Source organism: Aedes aegypti, chromosome 2, assembly GCF_002204515.2.
Source record: "Aedes aegypti strain LVP_AGWG chromosome 2, AaegL5.0 Primary Assembly, whole genome shotgun sequence".
Classification (NCBI taxonomy): Eukaryota; Metazoa; Arthropoda; class Insecta; order Diptera; family Culicidae; genus Aedes; species Aedes aegypti.
The window spans coordinates 335729514-335742308 of NC_035108.1; the positions used below are offsets into that span (position 1 = coordinate 335729514).

Sequence of the window (12795 nt, forward strand, 5' to 3'; positions counted from 1 at the left end):
GCTTTTTTATCCTTTTTCGATCTTAAATCACATTTATGATTTAAAATCGAGTTTTACCCATGCAGATTGAGTTATTGAGTACAGTAATTTTGGAATTGATAAAAGCAATTTAATCAACCATTGAAGAGAATTTTATGGGAGATAGATAAAATATGTTTCAAACAAAAAATATCAATACAGAGTCATTTAAATCATCAATTATTTTAATTGCACCATTTATAACATTTTTATTGCATTAAACAAATATTCAAATGATGGAGCATAATGGCTGGGAAGCTCCAAATGATGAATCCGGGGTGCCGCAGTGAACACTTTTTAGATAAAAAAACAAGCCTGAAGGCACTCCAGGATGAGTCCAGGATGTTTTGATATCCACAGCAAACAGTACAATGATTCACAGAGCCCGTTCATGTTTTTCGTGCCGATCTAAAAAATAAAGAAAAGAAAATACTGAATTATTATTAACATATCTAGGATTTTAGTATTTTTTCATAGACAGATCGACAGGTGTCTAAAGTAAATGTTCGAGTAAGTATTGTTATGTGAAACGGAAGTTCTTTTCAAATATTTTACAGCAATGTTGATTTTCAAGATCTTAATTTTTTCTTGTTTTTTTTTTTTTTTTGGGTAGGGCAAGTGTACCATTAGTGGTGCATTTAAGGGAAAACTGCTAAAACATGGTGATAAAATCATGAAATATATGATTTTAACGTATCATTCGATAGATCTCAAATCCTTCTATCATTCAAATATATAAAAATCACGATTCATTCCTAATTCCGAATTCCTAAATGCAACGATTTCAACAAATTCACTTCAAAAAATTCTCCTGCCATAAGTTACCCTAAAATTTTAAAAATTTCAAAAACAGTTTCCTTATCTAGAAATTATTAATATTAATGAATTTCTCTTCTGGTTATACTGTTGAAATTTCAAACAAGGTCCTTATGAGGTTTTTAAGTTTGTTTTCACTAGAGAAGCGCTCCGAGAATTCCACCAGAAATTCCACTACAGATTCCTCTTCAAGTTCATATGATTCTATTAGGGGTAAAATTTTCCTAACTAGATATTAAAGAGACCATTGATTTAGGGTGGTATCGAGATACATAACACATACTTTTTTCAATTTTTGTACCTTACATTATTCCAACAAAACGTATTCATAAAAGTTATTTGACCACAAAAATAGTAAAATTTAAACACATTTACCTACGTGACCTTTTTTTACTGAAATTGTAAAATTTTAAGTTTTGTCGCCTTGAAATATGTTATCAACCTCCATTTTAACATAATCATAACCAAGATCTTAACCATAATGTTCAAATTTGTGAAATTTATTACCGATTCGATGAGATTTGAAACTTCTCAGAGTTTATATGAAACTGAAACAAATACTATCGAATTAAGGAATATAGTTAGAGAGGTGTCGAAATCAGGGCTGGAAAACGTCAATGTAAATAGAGAGTGTCGTACAACTTTTACATAGACACTTCCCTCACTGTCATCGGACGGTGAAACAATGACAGGGATTTTTTCAAATTCACTTCCGTTTTTCCGTCGTTACGACTTGTGACGGAATCGTAAACTTGTTTATTGTGAGTTAATTATCTGGTATGATTGTTATTCATATCGCTGGAATCATGGATGGATATCCACTTAACTTATCAAATACATTTACTTCCTGAAATTTTCCAAAATTAGATAGAAATTTTAATCACAAAACAACATTAAAATTGCTTTCGTGAGTGTTCCGTTATTGCGACGTGACGAAGTGAGCACATGAAATACCCAAGTAACCAAACAGCACTTTAATTCGCCCTGCGTGCCAATGTAGTGCTATAATACAGCTGACATACCCTATATTAACCTTATAATAGCCCTATAAGGCCAAAAAGGCGAATTAGCGGGCTAGTGGTTACTTGGGTATAGCTTCATCCAGTGACAGTGAGAAGACTCGTTTCGTTAGTGTCGCAAGTCGGTCATGATACTTAACAGCCCTGGTCGAAATACAGAGGGATCAAAGTATGTTAGATTTGTACTATCGAGTTATTGGAAAGATTGAGTTACAGAATATCGATTAAGAGAGAAAAAAAATCAAGAATATTTTAGGTTTTTTTTTTTGTATGAACAGTTGTACTAGAAACACTATTTTGACATTCGAATAATTGAACAAAAGAATAATTTCACCAGAATTTTAATTTTTTCTGGTTTAATACCGTAAGAACCAATTACAAATTATCATTTAGAAGTATGCTTTTTCATTGAGCTATTATGAAATCTGTTCGCATTCCATTTCTTGGAGAAGTTTTTTTTTTAATTCATCGGAGGATTCCTGCACAACTTTTCAGATAAACTAGGTCGTGAATACAACCAAGATCAGCCTAGAAATCCACGATGTTCTTTAAGGATACAAAAACTATAAGAAAAATTGTAGATATTACAAACACAAATCCTTCCTTTTAGAAATCCACAGCCTTTCCAGAAGGAACTCTTGATAAAATTCGTGAAAGAAATTTTGGTGGAATTGCTTGATAAAATCCAGGCAGTATTTCTAGAAATATTTCTGAAGAGATCCATTCCAAGGGGAACTCCTGTAGAATTCCATGAAAAAAATCTCTTGGTGGGATTCCACAGGGAACTCGTGGTAAATTTTTAAAACATCTTCTAAACTCTCTTCGGTAAATTTTTGGAAGAAGTTTTGGAAGAATTCCTAGACATATTCCTGGAAGCATTCCTGAAGGAACTCCTGCAGGAAGGAGGAATTCTTTAAAAAAATCTGCGAAAATATCTGAAGAAACTCCTGGAATTCCAGAAGGAACCCCTGATGCAATTCTTGGGGAATATCCATACATTACATGGCATATGCCCAATAAAAAAAAACCGTGAGGAGTTCCGGCAGAAACTGCTAGTAGAATTCCCCGAGCAACTCCTTAAAGAGTTCATAATGGAGTTCCTAGAGCAATTCCTAAATTTCTGAAGTCAAATTTCTATACCCCATTTGGTGGAATTTCCGATGAACTCCTGAAGTAATCCATGATTGCATTCCTAGTGAAATGAAGGAATGCCTGAAAAAACTTCTGGAAGAATTTCGGGTGGAACTCCCGTAGAAATTACAGGGGAACTCCTGAAGCAATTCCGGAAGAAACACCTGGAGAAATTGCTGGTTAAATTCTTAAAGCATCTTATAAAGGAAATCCTGGTTAAATTTTTGGAAGTAGTTCTGCAGGAATTACTAGACAAATTCCTTAGGTTTTCATTAAGAAACTCCTTAATAATTTGAGGAACTCCGGGACGCATTCCTGAAGGCAGTCCTGGGGGAATTACTGAAGAAACTCCTGGAGGAATACTTTGCACAACTCCTGCAGAAATATCTAAAGAAACTCCTGCAGATATTTCTTAAGGAAATTATGGAGGAACCCCAGAAGGAACCCCTGGTGGAATTTTTGGGCAAACTCTTGGTGGAATTCCTGTGAAAAAAAAACTCCTAGGGGAACTCCTCGAGCAACTCCCTAAAGAATGTCTAAATGAGTTTCTGTAGGAAATCCTAAATTCCTGCATGTCATTTGGTGGAATCTCCGAGGAACTTCTGAAGTAATTCTTGGTTGAATTGCTAGAAGAAGGAAATGAATTCTCGATGGAACTTCTAGAAGAATTTCGGAAGGGACTCCTGTAGAAATTCTTGGGGATCTCCTGGAGGAATTTCTGGTGGAATTTCGTTACTCCTAAAAAAAAATTTGGTGGGATTCATAAGAAAAATTCGTGGTGGATTTCGCGAGGTAACTCCTGGTTGAATTCTTACAGCATCTGATGTAACTCCTGAAGGAATTTTCGAAAGCAATCTTGGAGTAATTCCTAAGAAAACTCCTGGAGGAACTCTAGGACGAAGGAAAGAACTTAAGAATAAATTACTGGAGGAACTCCAAAATGTAAAATATAACGGCAGGAACTTGGGCAGGAATTTCTTAAAAGTCCTATAGGCATTTCTATAGAAATCCCCCTCCTGGAAATTCGTGGTGTAATTCCTGGGAGAAAACCTTAAGGAATTTCTTAGGAAACTCCCGGAGAATTCTTGGAGGCACTCATTAAAGGGTTCCTTAAGGAACACCTGGAGGAATTGCCAAACTAACTCCGAAGGAATTCCTTAAGGAACTTCCTCCTTAATTCATCGGAGGATTCCTGCACAACTAGGTCGTGAATACCACCAAGGTCAGTCTAAAACTCCACAATGTTCTTTAAGGATGCAAAAACTATAGGAAAAATTATAGATATTACAAATACACATCCCTCGTTTTAGAAATCCACAGCCTTGGTAATTCGGAAAATATCAGAAATTTTCGCAATGATGTTCTAGCTTTCCTAAATAATACAAAAGACGTTAGGGGGTGGGTGTTGGCTGAAATCATAAAAAATGACCACGTGGAGTATGGACAACCGCGGATATTACAAAATACGGATACTGGATACTGAGGTTATGTTGAATTACAAATATATATATCCCTTCAAATCAGCGAAATTTGATACCTCCTCTTCTATTTTTTCCTGTAATTACTTGAGAATTTCCTTTCTAAATTTGTTCTAGATATCCTAATGAATTTCTCCACGAACTACCTTACGTAAGAACTCTATTTTTATCGCGAGATTCTTCCGATTTTTTCCAAGAGCATCTTAAAAATACTGTTGGGATGACAACCCTATCCCAATAACGGACGCAACCGAAACAACCACCAAGGCTCTTACGCTGACAGCCGTCAGCTTGTGACAGATGTCAAGGGAAGTTTCGGCATTCGTCGTTCCATTGTTGGCCACCATCATCAAAATTACAATTGCGATCGGCGGCTCACGTACATACACGTTTTATGTCATTGTTCTCTTTTATTTAATAAAGTTACCTATGTTTTAAATCGTAATTACAAGTCGCATCACTAGACATATCACGTATCGCAACAAATACTTTAAGGTTTTTTCCTGTCATCTTTGAATCTCTTTTTTCTCCAAAAGTTGCTTTTGAGTTCTTCCTGCAATTCCTTCAGAAATCCTTTTAGAAGTTCCATCAGTAGCTTCTTATCAATTCCTTCATGGTGAAAATTCTAAAGTTCTTCGAGGAGTTTCTTATGATAATGCCTCACGAATTCCTACATATAACTTCTTCGAATATTTTTATTAAATTTCTGTAGTTATTCTTTCTGAAAATACGTCAAAATTTTATTATAAAATTCCTCTAAAATTTATAAATTGGTTTACCTTTTAGTTACTGCTCCAGTTTCTTTCTGAATTTGAAATTCTGTAAGTAGCCCAACTGGGAATTCTTAAGTCATGCTATCTAGAATTATTCCAGAAGCTTCATCCTTAGAATTTCTCACGAAGAGCCTTCTGGGTTTTTTTCTAAGCAGTGCTCAAAATGTTACACTTCAATTTTCTCAGAAGCTTCTCAGAAAAATAATCAAGTTCTTTGAGGGTTTCTCCAGGAATTTCTCAGGGTTTTCTTAGTTGTTATAATCCCTCATTCCCGCACAACCTAGAGCTGGAGCTCGAAGTGAAATTGCTTGCAGACATCAAGCTATTATTTTTTTGAATTTCTCTGGATTCCTTCCTGCTTTCAGATGTTCATCGAAATTGCTTTTGGTATTAAAAAAGAATAGATATTTAGAGTGCTATTTTTTTTAAACACAATTTTATTCAAAAGTTTGATTTTAAATTTTATATGAATTCATCCAGGAATTTGTATTGAATTTCTCCATAAGTTCTTTCTTAATTTTTTCAATTCTCGCAAGAGTTCTTCTGGTATTCTTGCCCTAGATGATTCTCCAAAAAATCTTTCAGGATTTCCTCCTGGAAATTTCCCTAATAATGCCTTTTTGATGTTTCCATAATTTAACTGATTTCAGGATTTTTTTCAATACTGTCGGGCTTTTAGAATTAATCCATAGATTTTTTTTCTACTCAAGATAAAGAATTTAATTTGAATAGGGTTTCCATATAATACTCTAGTTTTTTTTATTCGTTTTAGGAGCAACTCTTGATATTTTTCCATGTTTAGTCCGTAAATTTTCAAAAATTTTGTAGAGGTCTAATTCGCGAACTTTCCTCAAGATTTCTTTCTGCATTTTTTAATACTTTTTTAAATTACTTAACCTTTTCACACATTCATAAGAAGATCTTGTATAAATTGTGAGAATTCAGTCAAGAATTCTGTGAAATTTGTACCTGGAAACCTTTTTTTAGTGGTGATCTACACTGATAGGCAAAATAAAGTGCCCACCTTACCTGTTTTCGAATTTCTCTCATTGATTTGGTTCTAATTAAAGTTAACACACTTAAATCTTTGTTGATATTTTATTTTTGATATTTGTTTAAAGTTGCACTTACGAAATTTTGATAAAAAAGAATTTTACTCAAAGAAAAAGAAAAAAGAATTTGTATTGAAAAAAAAAATAGTGACAAAAAAGTGCCCACTTCCTTCTTGGCCCCAGAAAATATGATTTAAGAAAAATAAAAAGCAATTTAATAGTTAATGTGTTCTCCTTTGGCCTTAGGGACTTGCTGGAGGTTCTTCGGCATGCATTTCACCAGGTTTTGTAGGTGTTGTGGATCTAGTTCTTCCCAGGCGCGCTCCGAGGCTTCAAAATAATTATTTTTGTTGGTAACACCAGTTTTGTCAACCCTGGCATCGAGAATCGCCCACAAATTCTCGATGGGGTTGAGGTCTGGGCCTTGTGGAGGCCATTCCAGCGGTTTAATCCGACAAGACCGGAAGAAAGACTTGGTCTTCTTGCCAGTATGCTTCGGGTCGTTGTTCTAGAGAAATATGAATTTCTCTTCAAGGCCCGTCTGGATCAGCGAAAACTCCAGATTTTCCCGCAAGATGTTGATGTAGGAATCTGGCGTCATTATTCCGTCGATTTTCACGAGGCTTCCTACTCCACTCCATGAAAACTCCCCTAGACCATCACATTTCATCACATCATTTTTTCGCCAGTTTTTTATATGTATTCTCTAAGGATTCATCCACTTTTATTCTAGGAATTGCTCCAAAAATTTGAAAACTTCATCAATAATTTCTTTAAAAACTTCACCAATTATTTAAAAAAAATCCATTTTTGGAGATCTTTCTGGAAAATAACAGGAAATTCTTTGAAGACATCTTTGGAAAATTTGTCTAAGAACTTTTAGAATAATTACTGAAGGAGTAATTCCTGAATTAATTCTCTTGTTGAAATCTTAACGATAATTTAGAAAGAAATTCTAGAAAAAAAATGAGAAAATACTAATACTACTTGAAGTCTTGAAGATGTTGTTACCGGGAATCTTGGTAGATGTTGAAAAACCAAGCAGTTTTGAGAAAATCATTGGATACATTTCGGAAGTTCTTATGATTTCCTTGAAAATTTTCTGAAAGAATCTTTGATGGTAACTTCTATGGTTATCCTTAGAAAAATTCTACGTTGAATTTCTGAAGGTATTCAGAACGCAATCCTTAAAAAGTTCGTGAAAATCACAAAATTAACTCCTGAAGAAATCTTTGGAGTTCATTTTGTAATTTATTTTAAGCAAACTTTGGGTTAATTTATTGATTTTTGAGGGATCATCAAGAATTTTTAAATCAATACCCACTCAAAAACACAAAATTTGGGAAATGTTCAAATTTCCCAAGAATACTCAATTGAAGTTGTATATGAATAATTATAATAATAACTTTCTACTTCAATGGCAATTCACTGGATCTCCTCTCGATAATTTTCAGTAAACTAATGTGAATACGAACAATAATTAAGAAAACAAGGACTGTAGGCTCATTAATTGACATTTTTGCCATTAAACGACTACAACAACATATCTACATAAGTTCCATCACTTTAGTCATAATTCTAGAAAAACTATTTAGGGCCGATTTCTTCACCTCTGATTAGGCCGTAAACCACGTTTACCCATATGATTAAACTTGGTTTAACGCCTAAGCGGAGGTGAAGAAATCGGCCCTTAGTCATAGTTTATCCCAACAATAGATTTCACATAAACTCCTTTCATTTAGATGGCGTTCACCCTAATTTTGAGAATCTCTAAATGGAACTCCGCACCGGGCCCCAAAAACCCTAGCTACGCCACTGCTCATCGATAAAAAAACAGGTGTGATATAAGCCCCCAGCCATAGGAACTTATGGAGGAACTTCTGGAATAACTCCTGGATGATTTTCTGGAAACTGCTAAAAGAATTTCAATGGTATTTTCCGGAGAAATTCTTCTTGGAGGAACTCTGGAAGGAATACCTATAGAAACTCCTGGAGAAATTATAGAAATAAATTCTGGTGAGGTACCCTTGGAGGAATTCTTGAAGGTATTTCTGTATGGTGGAATTCCTGTAGCATGGGAGAACTCCTAGTTTAATTTCTGTAGCAAATTTTTCAGAGAAATACTGATGGAATTCCTGGCAGAACTCCTAGAGATACTTCAGGGGGAACTCCTGGTGGAATACCTAGAAAAACTTTGGAAAAACCTCTGGAGGAATTTATAGAAGAACTTCTAGTGGAACTTCCGAAGGAAATCCTGGTGGAATCCCTGGAGCAATTCTTGAATAAACTCTTGGGGGAATTCCCAAATGAACCCCTAGTGGAATTACTGGATAAACTTCTGGACGAATTTTTGGGGAACTCCTAGATGAATTCCGAAAGGAATTCCCAAAGCAACTTCTTATGGAATTTCATGAGGTATTCCTGGATAAATTTCTGGGGGAAGTCCTGCAGGAATTTCTAGAGTTATTTTTTTAGGAGTTCCTGGAGAACTCCTGCATTCTAGAAGGAAATTCGTGAAAGAAATCTTAGTGGAATTGTTTGATAAAATCCAGGCAGTATTTCTAGAAAAAAATCTGAAGAGATCCATTCCTAGGGGAACTCCTGTAGAATTCCATGAAAAAACCTCTTGGTGAGATTCCACAGGTGGTTAAACTGGTGGTTAAATTCTTAAAATATCTTATAAACTCTACTCGGTAAATTTTTAGTAGAAGTTCTGGAAGAATTCCTAGACAAATTCCTGGAAGAATTCCAGAAGGAACTCCGGGACGCATTCTTTAAGGAACTCCTGCAGAAATACTGGGGGAATTACTAAAGAAACTCGTGGAGGAATTCTTTGAGAACAATCTGCGAAAATATCTGAAGAAACTCCTGCAAACATTTTTAAAGAAATTATGGTGCAACAGCAGAAGGAACCCCTGATGCAATTCTTGGGGAAACTTTTGATGGAATGCCCGAAAAAAAAACGTGAGGAATTCCGGAGAAACTTCTAGTAGAATTCCCCGAGCAACTCTTTAAAGAATATTGCCATGTCCTAAAGAATTCCTAAAGGAGTTCCTAGAGCAATGCCCAAATTTTTGAAGTCTAATTTCTGTACTCTATTTAGTGGAGTTTCCGGGGAATCCTGAAGTAATTCATGATTGGATTCCTAGTGAAAGAAAGGAACTACTGAAGGATTTCGGAAGCAACTCCCTTAGAAATTACAGGGGAACTCCTGAAGTAATTCCGGAAGTAACACCTAAAGGAATTCCTGGTTAAATTCATAAATCATCTTCTAAAGGTTAAATTTTTGGAAGAAGTCCTGCAGGAATTCCTAGACAAATTCCTTAGGATTTCATTAAGAAACTCTTCAAGAAATTAATTAAGGAACTCCGGAACACATTCCTGAAGGCAGTCCTGGAAAAGTCCTGGTAGAATTACTGAAGAAACTCCTGGAGGAATACTTTGCACAATTCCTGCAGAAATATCTAAAGAAACTCCTGCAGATATTTCTTAAGGAAATTATGGAGGAATCCCAGAAGGAACCCCTGGTGGAATTTTTGGGGAAACTCTTGGTGGAATTCCTGTGAAAAAAAAAACTCCTGGGGGAACTCCTGGTAGAATTCCTCGAGCAACTCCCTAAAGAATTTCTAAATAAGTTTCTGTAGGAAATCCTAAATTCCTGTTTGTCATTTGGTGGAATCTCCGGGGAACTCCTGAAGTAATTCTTGGTTGAATTGCTAGAGGAAGGAAAGGAACTTCTAGAAGAATATCGGAAGAAACTCCGGTAGAAATTCAAGAGGATCTCCTGGAGGCATTTCTGGTGGAATTTCGTTACTCCTAAAGAAACTCCTGAAGAATCCCATTCATAACAAAAATTCTTGGTGGATTTCGCGAGGTAACTCCTGGTTGAATTCTTACCGCATCTTCTGATGTAACTCCTGAAGGAAATTTCGAAAGAAATCTTGGAGAAATTCCTGAGAAAACTCCTGGTGAAACTCTAGGACGAAGGAAGGAACCTAAAAAGAAATTACTGGAGGAACTCTAAAATGTAAAAAATAACGACAGGAATTTCTGGAAAGTCCTATAGGCATTTCTATAGAAATTCCCTTCCTGGAAATTCATGGTGTAATTCCTGGGAAAACCTTAAGAAATTACTTAGGAAACTCCCGGAGAATTCTTGGAGGCACTTCTTAAAGATTTCCTCAAGGAACACCTGGAGGAATTGCCAACCAAACTTCGGGGGAATTCCTTAAGGAACTTCTAAAAGAATCCTGGATGAATTTCTGAAGAAACTCCTGGAGGAATTTCTAGAGTATTTTTGTTATGAATTATTGTATTTGTGAATGAGTTACTGGTGGAATTCCTGCAGCGATTTATGATAGAACTCCTTGTGTAATGCCTGAGGGAACCCCTGGAGGAGTTCATGCAGGAATCAAGTGGGATTCCTGAAGAAACACCTAGAAGAATTCCTGGATAATCTTCTGGAGGAATTACTGGGGAACTCCTAAAAGCTTTCCTAAAGGAATTGTCGAAAGAACTCATAAAGTAATTTCTGGTGGTACTTCCGGATAAATTTCTGGGGGAACCCCTAAAGGAATTTATAGTTATGTTTTGTTTATTTCAAATTCCTCGAGAAATTCCTGTAGGAATTCACGAAAGAACTCTTGGTTAATTTCCTGGGGGAACTCCGGGAGGAATTTCTGACGGAGAAATTCCTGACCGAACTCCGGAACGAATTTCTGGAGGTACTCCTGAAGATATTACTAAACGAATTTCTGAAGAAGTTACTGGAGGAACTTGGGTAGGAATTTTTGAAGACATTCCTGGATGTGTTTAATTGAAATTTTTGCAGGATTTTTTAGAGCATTTTCAGAAGAAATTTTTTGAAGGAATTCCTAATTCCCTTCCGTTTGTCAATGATATCTTGGAGATATGCTTGAAGGAACACCTGGAGGAATTGCTGAAAGAAATCCTTGAGAAAATCTTGGATGAATTTCTGAAGGAACTACTGAAGTAAATTCTGGATGAACTTCTAAATGAATTATTGGAGAAATTTCTGGAGGTACTACTAGATACTAGAATTTCTGGAAACTCCCAAAGGAATTTCTGGAAGAATTTCTCTTTAAGCACCTAAATCTCTGAATTTCTAAAAAAAAACTAAAGGAATATTTATAGGAACTCCTACAAGAACCCCTGATGGAATTATTGGGGGAAAACCTGGTGAAATTCTTGTTAAATCTCCTAAATAAATTCCCGAGAAAACTCCTGGGGGATTTTTGAAGAAACTTCTGGACGAAATCCTGGGGGAACTTCTGGTCGAATTCCTCGAGCAACTTGTGGAAAAATTCCCAAAAGAACTCTCGAAATAATTTCTGTAGGAATTGTTATATTTATTTCATTTCCTGAAGGAACCACAGGTGGAATTCCTGTTGGAATTTATAAAAGCACTCTTGGTGGTTTTTCGGGGGGAACTTCTGAAGGCATTAATGAAAGAACCTCATAAAGTTTCAGAAGGAACTCCTTCCAAATATAACTCCTGAATTAATTTATGAAGGAACTCCTGTAAAAAATCCCGAGTAAACTCTTGCATAATAAGAATTATGTACTTTTGCTTTAAAATAATCATGAATATACGGAATTATCAAATTCCTTATAATATCAATACGTTGTTTGACGAATCATTACTTACCATAAATGTATCTGCAACATCTATTCCGGTAAATAACAAAACCTAGATCTCCCTGGCCGTCGGTGTAATAAATTTCCTGCGGAACACAAATTGCGGCATCCTAAAATTTTGTGGAAATGTTGATTACGTTGCCAATATTACAATTAACATCACTTACAAACCTCCAACCCGGCGGCCAAAGTAATCCCTGAACAAATTCCTCGAAAAACTCCCAAAAACATCCATAGAGCGGATTCTTTTTCACATCCGTGGCGGGTATTTTCAATCACAAACTGGAACTCTTGTTTGCAGGATATCATCACTTGGGAATTGGTTAATGGAGGAATCCTTGGGAAACGCCGCACCCTGAGAGAATTCCGGAAGGAATCGTTGCTGGCATCAGTTGCTTCCACGAGATTGATTTGGACTGGAATATACAATTATGGTTTGTTAGAAACAATGAATTATTGAATTTAATTAGCGCCAACTTACCTTTGAATCAAATTATTTAAATAAAGCAGGAAACAAACGGAACAAACTAATAAATAAACCGGATAAAAGATGCGATCGCGGACGCACGAGGATCAGAAACCCGCCATGACACTTCGACTGAATCCACCGAAACGAAGTGTGGACAGTGTTGCGAGACTTATTATTGTATTCGTATCGCATGCGAAATAGCATTGAGTTTGTGTAATATCACTAAAGTATGTCGGAATGACTTGGTTGCAGCTGTTTCTGTGTAATATTTCTATATTTTAGATGTGAATATTACACAAATTCAATGTGATGAAAAATGGAAAAGTTGTTTCAGTGTAATTTCGAAGCGATGTAATATAACATCAAAAAGATGTTATTTTG

The 12795-nt window shown here is 35.7% G+C and overlaps 1 long non-coding RNA gene across 2 annotated transcripts; it reads right to left on the reverse strand.

Annotated features, from left to right (window-relative positions):
* Positions 1-182: 182 nt before the first annotated feature.
* LOC110676806 lies at positions 183-12584 on the reverse strand. Of its 2 annotated transcripts, none has more exons than XR_002500740.1 (4): positions 12427-12584; positions 12117-12361; positions 11956-12055; positions 183-426 (listed from the first exon to the last, which is right to left on the reverse strand). It is a non-coding gene; the product is annotated as an uncharacterized LOC110676806 (long non-coding RNA). The 2 variants fall into 2 exon arrangements; XR_002500739.1 differs by having other exon boundaries at positions 12113-12361.
* Between the last annotated feature and the right edge of the window lie 211 nt (positions 12585-12795).